At 31.9% G+C, this 14943-nt stretch overlaps 1 long non-coding RNA gene across 1 annotated transcript; it reads right to left on the bottom strand.

Annotated features, from left to right (window-relative positions):
- Positions 1–1242: 1242 nt before the first annotated feature.
- LOC133178713 (uncharacterized) lies at positions 1243–8324 on the bottom strand. The gene is made up of 3 exons (XR_009720009.1): positions 8240–8324; positions 7674–7774; positions 1243–1270 (listed from the first exon to the last, which is right to left on the bottom strand). It is a non-coding gene; the product is annotated as an uncharacterized LOC133178713 (long non-coding RNA).
- Positions 8325–14943: the final 6619 nt, after the last annotated feature.

Genomic DNA, 14943 nt, shown 5'->3' with positions numbered 1-14943 from the left:
CCTACCCCCGGGGATTCTGAGCTTCAACATAAAATACTTGAGAATGTTTGCTTATTAATATGCCTAATCTTGGCTTTTCCGTCTTTAGAACAAGATTTTTAGGATGTTTTCCAATTTAAATCAACACTACCTGCGAATGCTTGAATATAAATTTGACTAACAATGACTTTGCTGTTTATCAAAGGTTTTTTTTTTTCTATATTCCGTTTTTAAAAAAAATGGTTATGTCCTATTAGGTTTAAGATTTGTCCAAAATTGAATCTTGTCTACATAATGATGCTTACATATCACCATGGTGAACAAATAAAACAAAAGAAGATAGAATTTTTAAAACTTGATAAAACGCTTACATTCAGATTTGTTTTTTATTGAGCTTTATATCTATATTTAATTTTGAACAGAAATAAATTACAAATGGAATATATTTTGAAAGGCATATTGCACTGCCATGCATGTGACTTTTTTAACATTTGAAATTTATCTTATTAGAATTTTTTATTTTTTTATTTTTTTATTTTTTTTATTTATTTATTTATTTTTTTTTTTTTGAAAATCATTCTGCAGAACAAAATCATACTAAATGACACAAAGCATTTTTTCATAATGGTTTTTGGTAGCATTTTATGCATTTGTTATATTAAATGCTGCTAGAAGATAATTTTTGGAGTAAATTTGTCCTGTACCCTGTTATCCTTGAGGAAAAGATATTATTGAGAGCTGATGTTATTTTGCATCTGTTGGCAAGATTCACATTTTATCTTCAGCCTTAGTTGTTGTTTTTTCCTCTATGTGAGCATACATGTACATGTAATTATTTTGCCGATCTTTTCAAACATTTAGAAATAAATTTCAACATGAAATTCTATATGCTTTCAAATTTATTTGGAAAAAAAGCAGATGAAAGAGATGTATTCCTTGTACGTGGTTTGTATTAGGACATCTCAGTTTTTTGTCCTTAGCATATCAGGAAGATATCATATTCAAAGGAATTTCACTTCGTGAAAAAAAAGCAAAATATTATCAAAGATTACTTATTTATATTGTCTTTACTTTCGATTAAAGGTATTTATCTTCAATGACATGTCTATGAATATTTTCTGAGTAGGGTACTAGAGACAAGATAACATTTTTTCTCAAATTTTTAAATGTGATTGCACCATGTTTTTTTTTTTATTAGAAGGAAATAATTCAAGAAAAAAAAAAACAAAAGATTATTTGAACTTACTTTCCAAAAGTGCATCTGAAGAATTGGGATTTCCTTCCTGTTCGTCTGAAAAAAAGTTCAAAATGTAATAAATGCTTTGAATAACATGAATGTAAAAAGTATAAGAAGTATAAGAACAATCATTTTATAAATAGATTGTATCTATACACAAACGACACTATGCTACAATTTGCAGTATTTGCAATATTGCTAAAAGTTATATCGACTTAAAAAAATATCGATATAAAAAAATTATGATTTAGGCATGAAAATTAAAGAGATTGATGTAGTTAGCTCGACACACACAATAAAAATATGTTTAATAATTAAGTTAAAGAGATCAATTGATATAAATATGCTAATATTAAGAGTTAAATTGATACAAAAATGCTAGTATTTCTAGGGGAAAAGTTTGAAACTATTGTTCTCCAACTAATTTCGCAGGCGCGGGAATCTTAATGAAACGTCACATCTCTAAGATTTATTGACGGCACATGCACAATGTCACGGTGTCATGTGTAAAGTGTTTGTTGTATGGTTATAGAGAAAATCAAATTAAAGAAGTGGGTGAGAGGGAGGTGATCACTTAGATTTGTCCCCATTGAAGCAAATATCAATTATAATCAAATCATTCTGATTAATTAGAAATGAAATCTACTAGTATATGCATGTCTAGTAATAATTTATTATTTTTTTCCTTTTTAATAAAAATCATCAAACTCTCTTTGAAATAAAAATTATATGCTAGCAAAGTATGCAAAACAAATTTGCTGTGACTGAAATAATTAAGGACAGCTTCCCCCTTTCCCATCGTTAAAATGTTCCATTCATAAATACATTTAGTACTTGTCCTAATTTGTGGATGAAGCGAAAGTAGAAAGTAAAATATTATAAAAGTGATTCTGGCTATGAACTCTGTAGATACTTGATGTTTTATTACTCTGTGGTAAACACAGGATGTAAATCTCCACAGTCAGCCTCCCCCCACCCCTAACTCAAAAAAAAAAATTAGCAGTGAATCATGATGGAATTTATATATATATATATATATATATATATATATATATATATATATATATATATATATATATATATATATATATATATATATATATATATATATATATATGTGTGTGTGTGTGTGTGTGTGTGTGTGAGGGTGTGTGTGTGTGTGTGTGTGTGCGAGGGCCGTTCAAAAATTACGCGGACTTGTTGCACAGAAAATATATTTGACGACATAATCAAGCAAAAAGTCATAAATAACATAAAAGAATCTTTTCATATATGATCATCAAAATTTCATATCAAAATAATGTAAATTGGTATCAATTTCAAGTTATTTAACAGGACATCTCATGAAGTCACGGCGCAGTAAAACTTTCAACGTCACGGGTATTTTCAAAAATGGGAGCTTTCATTTTCTCAATATTTTTCCCTTAGAATTTGATACTGTATAGTTTTGGTTACCTTATCCACTCAGAATAAACATCCATATACCATTTCCGATTCAGCTTAAAAACTATAAAACTATCATTGTGTGTTTCAGTTTGTGTTAAACCCCAAAACTGCAGATATTTCTGAAGTAAGGTTTGACATCAGTCGATCTCAATCACATTCCTAACAGCCCAGATTAGAATTTTGTCGATGAACTTCTTCCATTCCTCCCGTATTGCCTTTTGACTAAGGTCTATCAGTCTAAAATTCTTTTTTAACATTTTGTAGAGATGTGTCGGATATTCCGCTGGTTTACTACATGTTTCATTAGGAATATTCTGGGTCTCTATTGGCGTTTTCCCAGCATGATACATGATTTGATAAAAGTGCGCTGCTCCGTCAAATAACAAGATGTCATTTTTGCAGTTGATTTCGTAGGGGTCACATCGGAGAAAAATTACAATATTTCTGTTATTACTTCAAATATTACGCCAGAAATCTAAATACTTAATAATAAAACAATAAATAGAAATTTTAGAGAAAATTGTTGAATAATATCGTGAAATAAGGAAAATAAATGAATAAATTTTTGGATACCGCATGTTTGTTTTTCAACATTTTTGGCGTGCTCCGTTAATCACCATCAGCAGTATCCAAACGGCAATACTTTTATGAGATATTAAATAAAATCAAAAAATTTTACCAAGAATTTATTGGAATTTTTACGAAATATGTTCCTGTGAAATTTCAATTCTATATGACGTCTATAAGAGTAAATAATAGCAGAGTCCGCGTAATTTTTGAACGGCCCTCGTATATATATATATATATATATATATATATATATATATATATATATATATATATATATATATATATATATATATATATATATATATATATATATATATATATAAGATAAAAATTGACTATCAGCACATCAAATCTACATGTAACTTCTAATTACTTAAAATAATGTAAAATAATCTGTGCTTCATTGCAACCAATCTGCATAAGTTTTGTCACAGAGTTAAAAGACGGAAAGGGTGGGGTCAGCCAAATAAAATATATCACAAGAAAAAAACAGAGATTTGATTATCCAAATTCGAGTTACTTCTTTATTAATTATTGGGATATATTAGTGGATCTGTACTATACTCAGATTTAAAAAAGAAAAGGTGGAGGAGGGGCACAGAGATATTTTTCCCTCTTCCCCTCTTCAAAAGTGCTTATAGTACAATATATAGTCCCTATGACTATGCCTATGATCTAACTGTTGTTTTCTCTTCATCCCCCTTTTTAAAAAAAATATTTTTGAATATGTATCAGCCTATAATCGAATACGATAGCAAATACATGGCACAGGAGCTTTCAGTGAATCCCGAGTGAATTGAGATTCATTAGAATATCCGCCCCTGCAAAGTTAATTCAATAACAATGTTTTCCCACTTTTTCCCAGAAATATTCATATATTTATATCGATATAGCTACATATTTATGTTTACATATCGACATAACTATATTGATTTAATTAAATATCTTGCTTTGATCAGTATCTTAAAATCAATATTTTTTAAGTCAATAAAAATTTATAGCAATAAAATCATTTAAATAAAAGAAGATGCCTTAAATTATGTAAAAACATCTAAATACAATTCAAAATATAGGAGTAAAGTCTAAATTTGAATCTCTGTTTTCATGGGAATGACTAAGCATCACATTAATTTATAAAAATGCACGTGCTTATCCTTGCTAAAACTTTCCTTTTTTGTCGGCTAATTCTTGAACACATAGCATAAAATGAATACTTGTCTTTTTCGAAAATTATAATTGCGCAAATTGGTTGAGGAGAAATATTGCACCATATTTTATGTGTGGTAATATATGCTCGTTTACAGTATCTTATTGCCCAAAAGATATGTCAGATAACTCATTGTGAAGATATTGGTAGCGGCATACTACAGCGTGAGCCAAATCCTTGGAAGCATTCTCGCGTTTAAGCAAGACAAAAAAGGTTAGGCAGTGAGACAATCATTTGGAAACTTTTGTTGAATGTAAGGTAATTATGCTATCTAAAAAATGCTTAAGAGGAGTATTGGAAACAATCACGTTTTCCTGCATCAAAATCTCTCTTTGGCTTAACAGTCGCCAGAAATGTTATTTATGACTATTTATAGTTTGGACCGAAAATGGTGTTGTAAGGCAGCAGAGTTCTTGATGTAAGGTCAAATAAGAATCAATTCAAAAAAATCACCCAACTTATGCTCCCTAACCTTTGTATTTTTTTTTTTTTTTCTGACTTTAAAATTTGTATAGGTTAAATATTCACTTTATACCCGCCTTTTAAAGATCAACAATTTATCATGCATAATTCGTGTAACTTATTTAAAGTATTCATTCATGCAATAACATAACTTTGATAATTATTAATCCCATCTCAAACCAGGAAAAACATGTAGGGACACATACATCATGAAATACATTAAGACCTGTGAAGAGCAACAAAGATCAAAATTAAACAAGAGGCCAACGGGCCTTATAGGTCACCTGAGTATCGTGTAACAACTTTCCAACAATTGAATTTGGTTTGTATTTTAAACCAGAGGCCATGTAATTCACAATTTTGAAAGAGGCACTATTGCTCATCATAACTATACAGTTAGCATGCTTACTTTGATTACTTAATACGCAGAGGCAGAGCACAGGAACAAAAACAAGAGAAGTAGGAAGATCAGGATCAACAAAATAATTAGTCTAGTATTCACTATCAACTCAGAAATTGAGTTCTAATCTGTCCCCCACTTAACACTATCACCATGCAGCCTATTAACAAACTATTAGACTAAGTGCTTCTGTACTATTTTTAAACCCATATTAAGACCTCTAGCATTGACCTCTCTTATGGTCTTTGAAGAACTTTTAATAAGTTATTTTTGTCTCATTTTTATTTATCTATTACTGACAGGTCTACCTGATTATTAAAACTAAGAAAGTACTTTTTTAATTATACGATAAACATTCTTGCATAATTATCTTATTCTATTAACCTTTCAAATACATTATTTACAGTGATTAATTATCAAAGATGAATGGAAAAGGGGAATAACTTCTCTCAGTAGAATACAAATTAATAGAGCCCTGCCCAGGACCAGAATGCTTAGACGAATGGTCCAGATGTTTAAAAATCTGGTAGAAATACTCTTACTCATATCATTTAAACTTTTACTCAGTTTGCTTCCGATATGCTCAGAAGCAGAGTAGAATTTCACAGGTACAATGCATTTTCACTACAGATTCAAAAAAGCCTTCCCCTAACACCAGAACCCAAGACCAAGGGTCAAGAAATTTACAAATTTGGAAGAGTTACCCTCATCATCATTACTATGGACTTCAAAGAATTAACACTTTTCCACTATATTATCAAAAGCCCCCCCCCCCCTCGTTATGCCAGAACCCCTGACCCTAGGACCACAAGATTTAAAAATTCTGTTCGAAGCTCCCATTTTCATCGTAGCTAAGCAAACCCCCCCCCCTCCTCAAGAACCCCCAAAACTGAGGAGATATATTTAAAAATTTTGGAAGAGGCATCCTTGTCTATCATAATCATGCACTTAGTTTGTTTAAATAGTCTCCAGTAGCAGAGAAGAAGATTTTCAAAGAATCAATGCATTTTCACTTTATAATCAATAGAGCCCCGCCCTAACACCAGAACCCCTGACCCTGGGGCCATGAAATTCACAATTTTGGAAAAGGCATCCTTATGCATCATAACCATGCACTTAGTTTGTTTAAATAGTCTCCAGTAGCAGAGAAGATTTTCAAAGAATCAATGCATTCTCACTATATAATCAATAGAGCCCCGCCCTAACACCAGAACCCCTGACCCTGGGGCCATGAAATTCACATTTTTTGAAAAGGCATGCTTATGCATCATAACCATGCACTTAGTTTGTTTAAATAATACCCAGGAGCAGAGAAGAAGATTTTCAAAGAATAAAAGCATTTTCACTATATAATCAATAGAGCCCCGCCCTAACACCAGAACCCCTGACCCAGGGGCCATGGCTTTCACAATTCTGGAAGAGGCCCACCTCCTCATCATAACTATGTACTTAGTTTATCACCTTAATGCCCAGGAGCAGAGGAGAAGATTTTCAAAGAATTAATGCATTTTCACTATATAGTCGATAGAGCCCCGCCCTAACACCAGAACCCCTGACCCTGGGGCCATGAAATTCACAATTTTTAAAAAGGCACTTTTGCTCATCATAACTATGTACTTAGTTCCTTTATTTGATACCCAGGAGCAGAGAAGAAGATTTTCAAAGAATTAATGCATTTTCACTATATAATCTATAGAGCCCCGCTCTAACACCAGAACCCCTGACCCTGGGGCCATGAATTTCACAATTTTGGAAGAGGCACTCTTGCTCATCATAACTATGTACTTAGTAACTTTATTTAATACCCAGGAGCAGAGAAGAAGATTTTCAAAGAAATAATGCACTTTCACTATATGATCTATATAGCCCCACCCTGGGGCCAGAACCTCTGACCCTGGGGCCATGAATTTCACAATTTTGGTAGAGGGCTCAATGCTTATAATGATGCCAACAGTTTGACTGCTTGATGTCCAGGAGTAAAGAAGAAGATTTTTAAAGATTGCATTATTTTTGGTGGTTTTAGCCCCACCCCTCAGGCCCCAGGGGGGCAGGGACCATGAAATTCACAATTTTTGTTCCCCTTCACCCATAAATGCTGTATACCAAATTTGGATGTAATTGGTTCAGTGGTTCCAGAGAAGAAGCTAAAAATGTTCAAAAGTTTACGAACGACGTACGACACACGACGTACGACGACGGACGAAAACGGATAGCAATAGGTCACCTGAGTTTACTCAGGTGACCTAAAAAATAGTAATTTTTTTATCTAAGGGAGATGGTAGTTTTTGTTCACAATAACCGAAGAGATGATATGTAATTTTTAACAGCATAGCAGAAGAGAAATGTGTTAAAAATCAAGAAAAATAAGATACCTGTATTCCTCTCCCTCCTTTTTCTCCTTAGAAAGATTGCAATTCCAGTCAATATCAACACAAATGCTACTATCAGTAGTAAGACAGTGGCAACAACAGATCTAAGGAAGAAAGTTTTAAATATATTTTTTCCCTAATCAATGCCCATGTGTGCATAAATTCTGCCCCAGATGGCATATAAATTATATATTTATACATGGCCATGAAATTCACATTTTTTTAGGAGGCACCCTTGGTCATCATAACCAAAAGTCATCCGGTTTTTCAAAAGGTTTAGTTGTAAATTTTACATTTAAAAATCGCTAAAACCTATATTTATACATAGCCATGAAATTCACATTTTTTAGGAGGCACCCTTGGTCATCATAACCAAAAGTCATCCGGTTTTTCATAAGGTTTCGTTGTAAATTTAACATTTAAAAATCGCTAAAACCAAAGAATACCATGTTTGTATGTTTTTACTTATACAGGACTTGATTCATAAGATTTAAATTACTGTTCAACTCCAAACATTCAATAATTTATTAGAAAAATGTAATTATTTTTAGAAGAGTTAAGGTACTTACTTGTACATGGTTGATATCTCGTTTTTCTTAGTAGTTTCTCCATCTTGTTCATCAAGACTAACTTGTTCGTAGCAACTATTATCTTCAAATAAAAAGAATAGAATAATAGGTTAAGAGTATAAATTTCCAATTGAATAAATGGAAGTTGTTTTTTTTCCTTTAGTATTTATTTTGAACTATTACCAAATCAGTTTTATCTGATGTTAACAGAACGCAACGGAGCAAGTCATCTGACCGCTGGACGACGTGTTTCGCGCATAGGCAGAACGGTAGCAGATGAGCACTTTTATTTTAACCAGAGGGTGATGTTTAAAAAAAATAGTACAGAATGAAACCTAATTTTATTTCTTTTAAGGAAGTAATTCAATTAGTTCGCTAACTTTTTGATCAACCCTCGTACAATACTTCAAGCAGTGTCATCCAGTGATTTTATGGCATATCGGTTGAAAATACGTCCAGTTACACTTACATGTATATTACGATAATTTAAACAATTTTCTGTTTTGTTCTAATCACATCTTATATGTTGATGGCAATCTCAGCTGTTTTTGCACTGATTAAACTTACATTTATATGCATCTGTTGATATATATCTTGGGGGACATTGCTCGCTGAATTTGGTGCAATCTAATGAAAAGTTGTCTTTGATTCTTCTTTCTTCCAAACTAAACATTGCACAATATCCTTCAAAACATAAATCAAAAAGTGATTCATCGTCTGCCTAAAAATAAATCAAATATTAAATCAATTTACAAATATTACTTGACTTTATCGTAAAATGACAAAGATAAAAGATAAAAATATATTTCACATTCTTTTACTAAGCACTTTTAAGTTTCTTTAGAATCCCTTAAATTGCAAACATTTACTTTGTGTGTGTGTGTGTGTGTGTGTGTGTGTGTGTGTGTGATTTAACTAAGCGTTTTATTCAATAGAAAACATCAATTTCAATTTTATACTTTAAATTATATTGTTAACTTTGCTATTCCTATTTTCTATACTAAAGCAAAGGAAGTTATTATGCTGTGATGAATATCCTAAATGTTTTACAAAGTCAAACAGATAAAAAAACAAACAAAAAAAATTGCTAACTTTATCCCCATTGTATTTTTTTATTCCTTTCTTTGACAGACCTGAAATAAACCATGGTGGTGCGCAGACTTCCACTGTGCCATTACTCCACTCATTCAACACACAGTGATACACTAACTTAGATCCAAGGGGACATGATTGGGAGGGATGATATTTTTCACATTGTATTTCACTTGCTCTTGCGTTCCAGCCTATTAAGTTTTCTGGACAGCTTTTGACATTTTGATGACTCTCTATTGATGCTGGGCAATCAACTCCGTTACTACTTCTCAGCTGCAAACAAAAAAGATTCTAAAATTAGTTTGAAATAATAGTTGAAGATAACATTTCTTTTTTAAGACTTCACTTGTTTTATGGATATATTTTGCTGAGATTTGGCACTTTAATTCGATGTTCAGCTTCATCTGTTCGAATATTCTCAATCATAGAGAGCTCTACAGTTCTGCAGCTATATGAAATCCGAAGAATGCATTATTTGAAACAAAATACAAGGTAGAAAATAAGAAAGAGTAAATGGGCATATTTTTGAGATACAATGCATGAAAAATATGACTGTCCAGAAACCAAACTTCATGACAAATATGATTTTTTTCTTTGACAATTTTATGTTTGTAGTTTAAAGGTCAATCGTACGTTACAATTGTTTTTTCTAGGTTAATTCATAGATCATAAACTACATTCTGTTTATGTATGTTCCAGTATTTTATTGGAGGGGGTGTGGTTAAACTTAAACAGATGGTTAGACACGGATTAGCCTTGGCTTTAATTATTTAAAAAATTAATCCTTTATGTGCACATGTCCACTGGATATAGTTATGATACATCCTCTGTCTCTAAGGTGAGTATGAAGTATGGGTTGATTGTTTGTCCATTTTATTTTTTGATGAGTTGGTAGTGCTACAGTCATTTTTCGGGTGAAAATTATTTTTCAGACCATTTTTTTTAATTTAATTTTTTTTTAATTTTATTATTATTTTTTTTTTAATTTTATTTTTTGTTTCTTTGGTGGACTCCAGTCAGCCTACTATTTTCAAAATTAAGAATAACATTAAATATGAACAGAATGAAATATTTTACTGTTATGGTGAGTTTTAAATTTCGTAAGATTTAAAGACAGATCAAAAAAATAATAAACTAAAAGCAATATGCATTTGAGTACGTGAATAAAGATTGACAAGAAAAAAAAAGGAATTTTCTATCAAAGGACGATGACAACAAACCTTGATGAAACAGTTAACAACTGAAAAGACATCATTTAAAAAAAACAAACAAACAAACAAACATAACACAAGACTGAAGCGGGCGAAGTGATTGATCTCTGTAAATATATACATGTCTATATATTAGGAAAGAAGGTTTTTCTACTCTTTTTTATTTAAATATGAAACTTTTCGTGTTTCAGAATTAACTGTTTTCAGGAATAATGCTGCAAAATAATTGATAATACTAAATAGATAAAGTTATGCTCACCAATGAAAAGATTATCAAACAACTCAATCTTTCTGCAACGTCACTAATTTGTAAAGGTATCATTGTTCTGAAAGTGAGAAAATGCTTCAATTATAATCATACCCATACCGAGTATTTACAATACATTAAAAATTAAGTATACGTATACAGTACCGACCAGACACAACCTAACACCAGAGCGAACCCAAAGCGCACCCCGGGTTCGCTTTCTGGATTCGCTCGGGGTCCGCTACGGGTCCGCTTTCAGAAATTTTGGGTGCGCTCTGGGTTCGCTTCGGGTTCGCTCTGCGTTCGCTCGGGGTCAGCTCTGGGTCCGCTAGAGCGAACCCGGCGTTCGCTTTCTGGGTTCGCTTTACACACTCATGCGCGAAGCGGACCCCGCTTTAATCTTGCCGCCAGTAAGCTCCGCCCCTTGTTTATTCCAAATACAGCAGTGAAATCGATCATTTTTTTTTTTTTTTGTGGCGATCGATACATGTGCATGTGCAGTGGCTGCAATGTTATTGTTGACAACATACACGAACGATCACGTTTTACACAAAATAGTTAAAAATATTTAGGAGTGGATATTTAAAAAAAAAAACAAAAAACTTCTTAATAGATATTTTGGATTAAAAATATTTACTGCTGCAATCAATCGACTTTGGAAAACTGAAAAAAAAATTATAGAAAAAAATAGTTTTAAAACTACATGTAAATAAGGTTTAATAGGTATTTTAGATTACAAATAATTATTAATGTGATTCTCCGAATTAGAATTTTTTTTTGATACGTAAAAATGTAATTTATGATCGAATGCAGCATGTTCTATCATATGATATAGGTTGACTGTCAGTTTTGATTCTATTGGATTTTATAATATGCAGTATGGGGATAAAAAAATTTAAAAGTGGCCTAAATAATGAATGAATACTTATATTCATCTGTACAGCTCACGAGTTTCTTCCACCCCACCGTGGAAAACACATGGTGGAAAATACCCCGTGTTACACCGTGTACACGGAGTTCCACCGTGTGCGTATATTGCGATTACACCAAAGACGCACCGTGTCACACCGTGGACATTACCGTTTCATCGGGTGACCCTCCGTGTTCCACCGTGCAAGAAAATTACGGAAGAAAATGGTTTGTTTATAAAAATGATTTTAGAATTGAAATTATAGGTATGTTGGTTTAATTGCTAGAAAGAAATAGTAAATGAAAAATTATTTAATTCAAACAGCTCACTATCATACATGTAAGGTCGTAACATAACAGCGGCGTTCAGTGTAGACTTTGGTTCACCGTTGACGGTATACATGTATATATCAATTGAATAAATTTATTTTGATTTCTGTTGAATTCATATTTCATATTCAATTGAAAACAAAAACAACTACATGTCGATTGTGCAAATTAATATATTTCTGACGTATGCTATAAGTGCGCAGGTACAAATCCAAGTACAGGTACATTGTCTTTGAACTTAATAATTATTCAATGTGAAACATAGATAAGGATAATTTTAGTTGTTATTTTCTCTGTGAAATAATATGGTATTAAAGGTATTGACAGTAAAGGCATTTACAAATAATACCTATGATATCAGATAATTAATTTAGCATCATCTGATCACTACATCATAAATAATAATAGTGAAAAAAAAATGTTGAGTCAGTATATTATGATATTCATATGGTATATGAATAAAGTCTTAATTTGCAGAAATAAAATAAAAAGTGTAGACCACTTATCAATGAAGATACTAAGTTGCTACAAAGTACATGTACATGCAAGGAAAAAAAAGCAAAACACGTAGCATTCTCTAAAAAATCGTATACGCAATTTGGTAGTTGTACAACCGGCAAATTCACATGAAAATCAAGCAGTTGTATGCATCCATTGATTAAACTTGACATTAGAAGACATAAATGTAAAAAAAAAAAAAAAAAATCAATGTTTGAACGTTTATTTCTGTCGAATATGTAAAGTGTCAGTATTTCTGCCTGGGTATTTTTTTTTATTACTACTTAATCTTCTACGATCAGTACGAAAAGTAAAACAAAATCGCTTGAACTGCCAATGCAGCATTCTAAAAATTCTTTTACAAATTATATACTCCTTCTGTTTGTTTTTTTTTTTTTTTTTTTTTTCTCATATACATATAATGTATCTCTCTTATTATTTTTTTTTAAAGAAATCATAGTTCACCTCCAGTTTATATTAATCGAAACGAAATAGAATCGGTGCAATTTAGGCACAAGTTCAACGCATCACACACGGAATCCACGTGCTCTACCTGTCAATCAAATACCGGATATCGATGAATTGCAGAAACTTCTCGTGTATGTATGGAGTCGCTCCTTGGCTATTATATTTCACACCTGTTCAGAAGAAAAATATATTGGGACATTCAGTAGCTGTGGCCCTTGGGACATTATTCACATGTTGAAACTCTAGACGAGTGTATACTATACACCTCAACTGGCTTCGAAACTCACACGTTTCGGGAAGTTAATTGAACTTGAAAAATAAACAACTACTAGTATTTATTTAATTGTTTATAGAATTTTTAGTACAGCAGCATATTTTTAAAAAACAAGTTACAGTTACAAACGAATATTATTCAACTGTATCTAGGTTATATAAAGTCGCTATATACGGTAACATAACTTACTGGTGAAATGAAGAAAAAAGAAATCATAACTCTCCATATCGTAAAATTGTCTCTCTTTCGTTGATTTTATTTATCATTAAAATGCTATTTTTGAAAAGGATTAGAATAAATCCTTAAAAAGGACAGGTAATACAATAAATAGGCATATGTAAATATTGTTCTTTTTTTAACATGTCCGTGTAGAAATTATCCATAAAACTCATTATGGAAAGGGAGGGGGGCTGTTATTACATGTAGGGAGAGCACATATACAGTTTGCTTGCTTTTATTTAATGGTTTGAAAAATCTCCGCTTGGTACTAGTAAAATATAAAATCTTCAATCTAGTTTTTCATATCTCCTATGCATATGCTTAGTTAGGCAGTGAACCTATTAACAATTATAGACTTTTTTTTCATACACGTTATGGAAGAAAACTTTTTGGCTTTTTACATCTTTGTTTAACATAGAACATATTGCAGAAATATCATTTTCATTGAATAGTATCATTGGAAATTTTTTCCATTATCGACGTCATTGACAATATTGTTGAGCATAATTATAACGTTTTACATCTTATCGTTTACATATTGTGATTATTCTTGGCGACAAGTTTTGTGAAAAATGTTGTGCCCATAATGCTTCGATCTGTACACAAAATGCAAGTTAAATATTAAGGTTTATATTTTAAACATAATTCTGAACAATTACAAACAGACACAGATGAAAAAGTGGGGCATCTTCAATACCTGAATATCAACATTTCATATTTTCTGATGGGCTGGGCAGAGATTTACTCATTACACAGAGACTACATGTACATCGGGTCTCATCTCAATATGGGTTCCATTACGGAACGGAAATTTAAGTCAATCTTTTCATAGCTATTTTTTTCATCCGATTCAAATTAAATTAAACAATATATTTTCTGTGTCGTATTATTTACATATACACCAGTTTCTACAGTAATTTATAATTAAAAAAAGTACGTCGGATAAGATAATCAATTGACAATTCCACATGGATTTCCTGAGCATAGTACAAATGCAGAATATTCCTTTCCTATTTTTTTTTTTAATTTAGATCTAGCTTTTGTTTTACAAATAAAATAATCTTTAAGAAGATATCTTCCGAATAACACAAGATTGCTGACTGCATGGTAAAATTCCGTCTTTGTTAAATTCATTGACACGTCAGTACAATATCAAAAGTAGGAAAATGCACGCTGCGGATGATATGCATTTCAATGATTTTAATTCTAAAATCTTCAATGAATTATTTTAAAGTAATTTCAAACCACTTAACGTTGATTAACCAGCACGGAGTTCCAATGAGCAAACGCACCGTGTCCCACCGTGTACACACCGTGTCGCACCGTGTGCCAGCTTAGCGCTGAAAACGAAACATCAAAGACACCGACATTTTTCAAAGTCCACGCAAAAGCGTGGACCAAGGGTCCACCGTGGCCGGTGTTTTCCGGAAGATACTCGTGAGCTGTACAGTATGTA

The sequence above is a fragment of the Saccostrea echinata genome, unplaced genomic scaffold, assembly GCF_033153115.1.
Source record: "Saccostrea echinata isolate AGI-Se365-2 ecotype Australia unplaced genomic scaffold, CSIRO_AGI_Sech_v1 ptg000003l, whole genome shotgun sequence".
NCBI lineage: Eukaryota > Metazoa > Mollusca > Bivalvia > Ostreida > Ostreidae > Saccostrea > Saccostrea echinata.
This window is presented reverse-complemented; position numbering and strand designations above follow the sequence as displayed.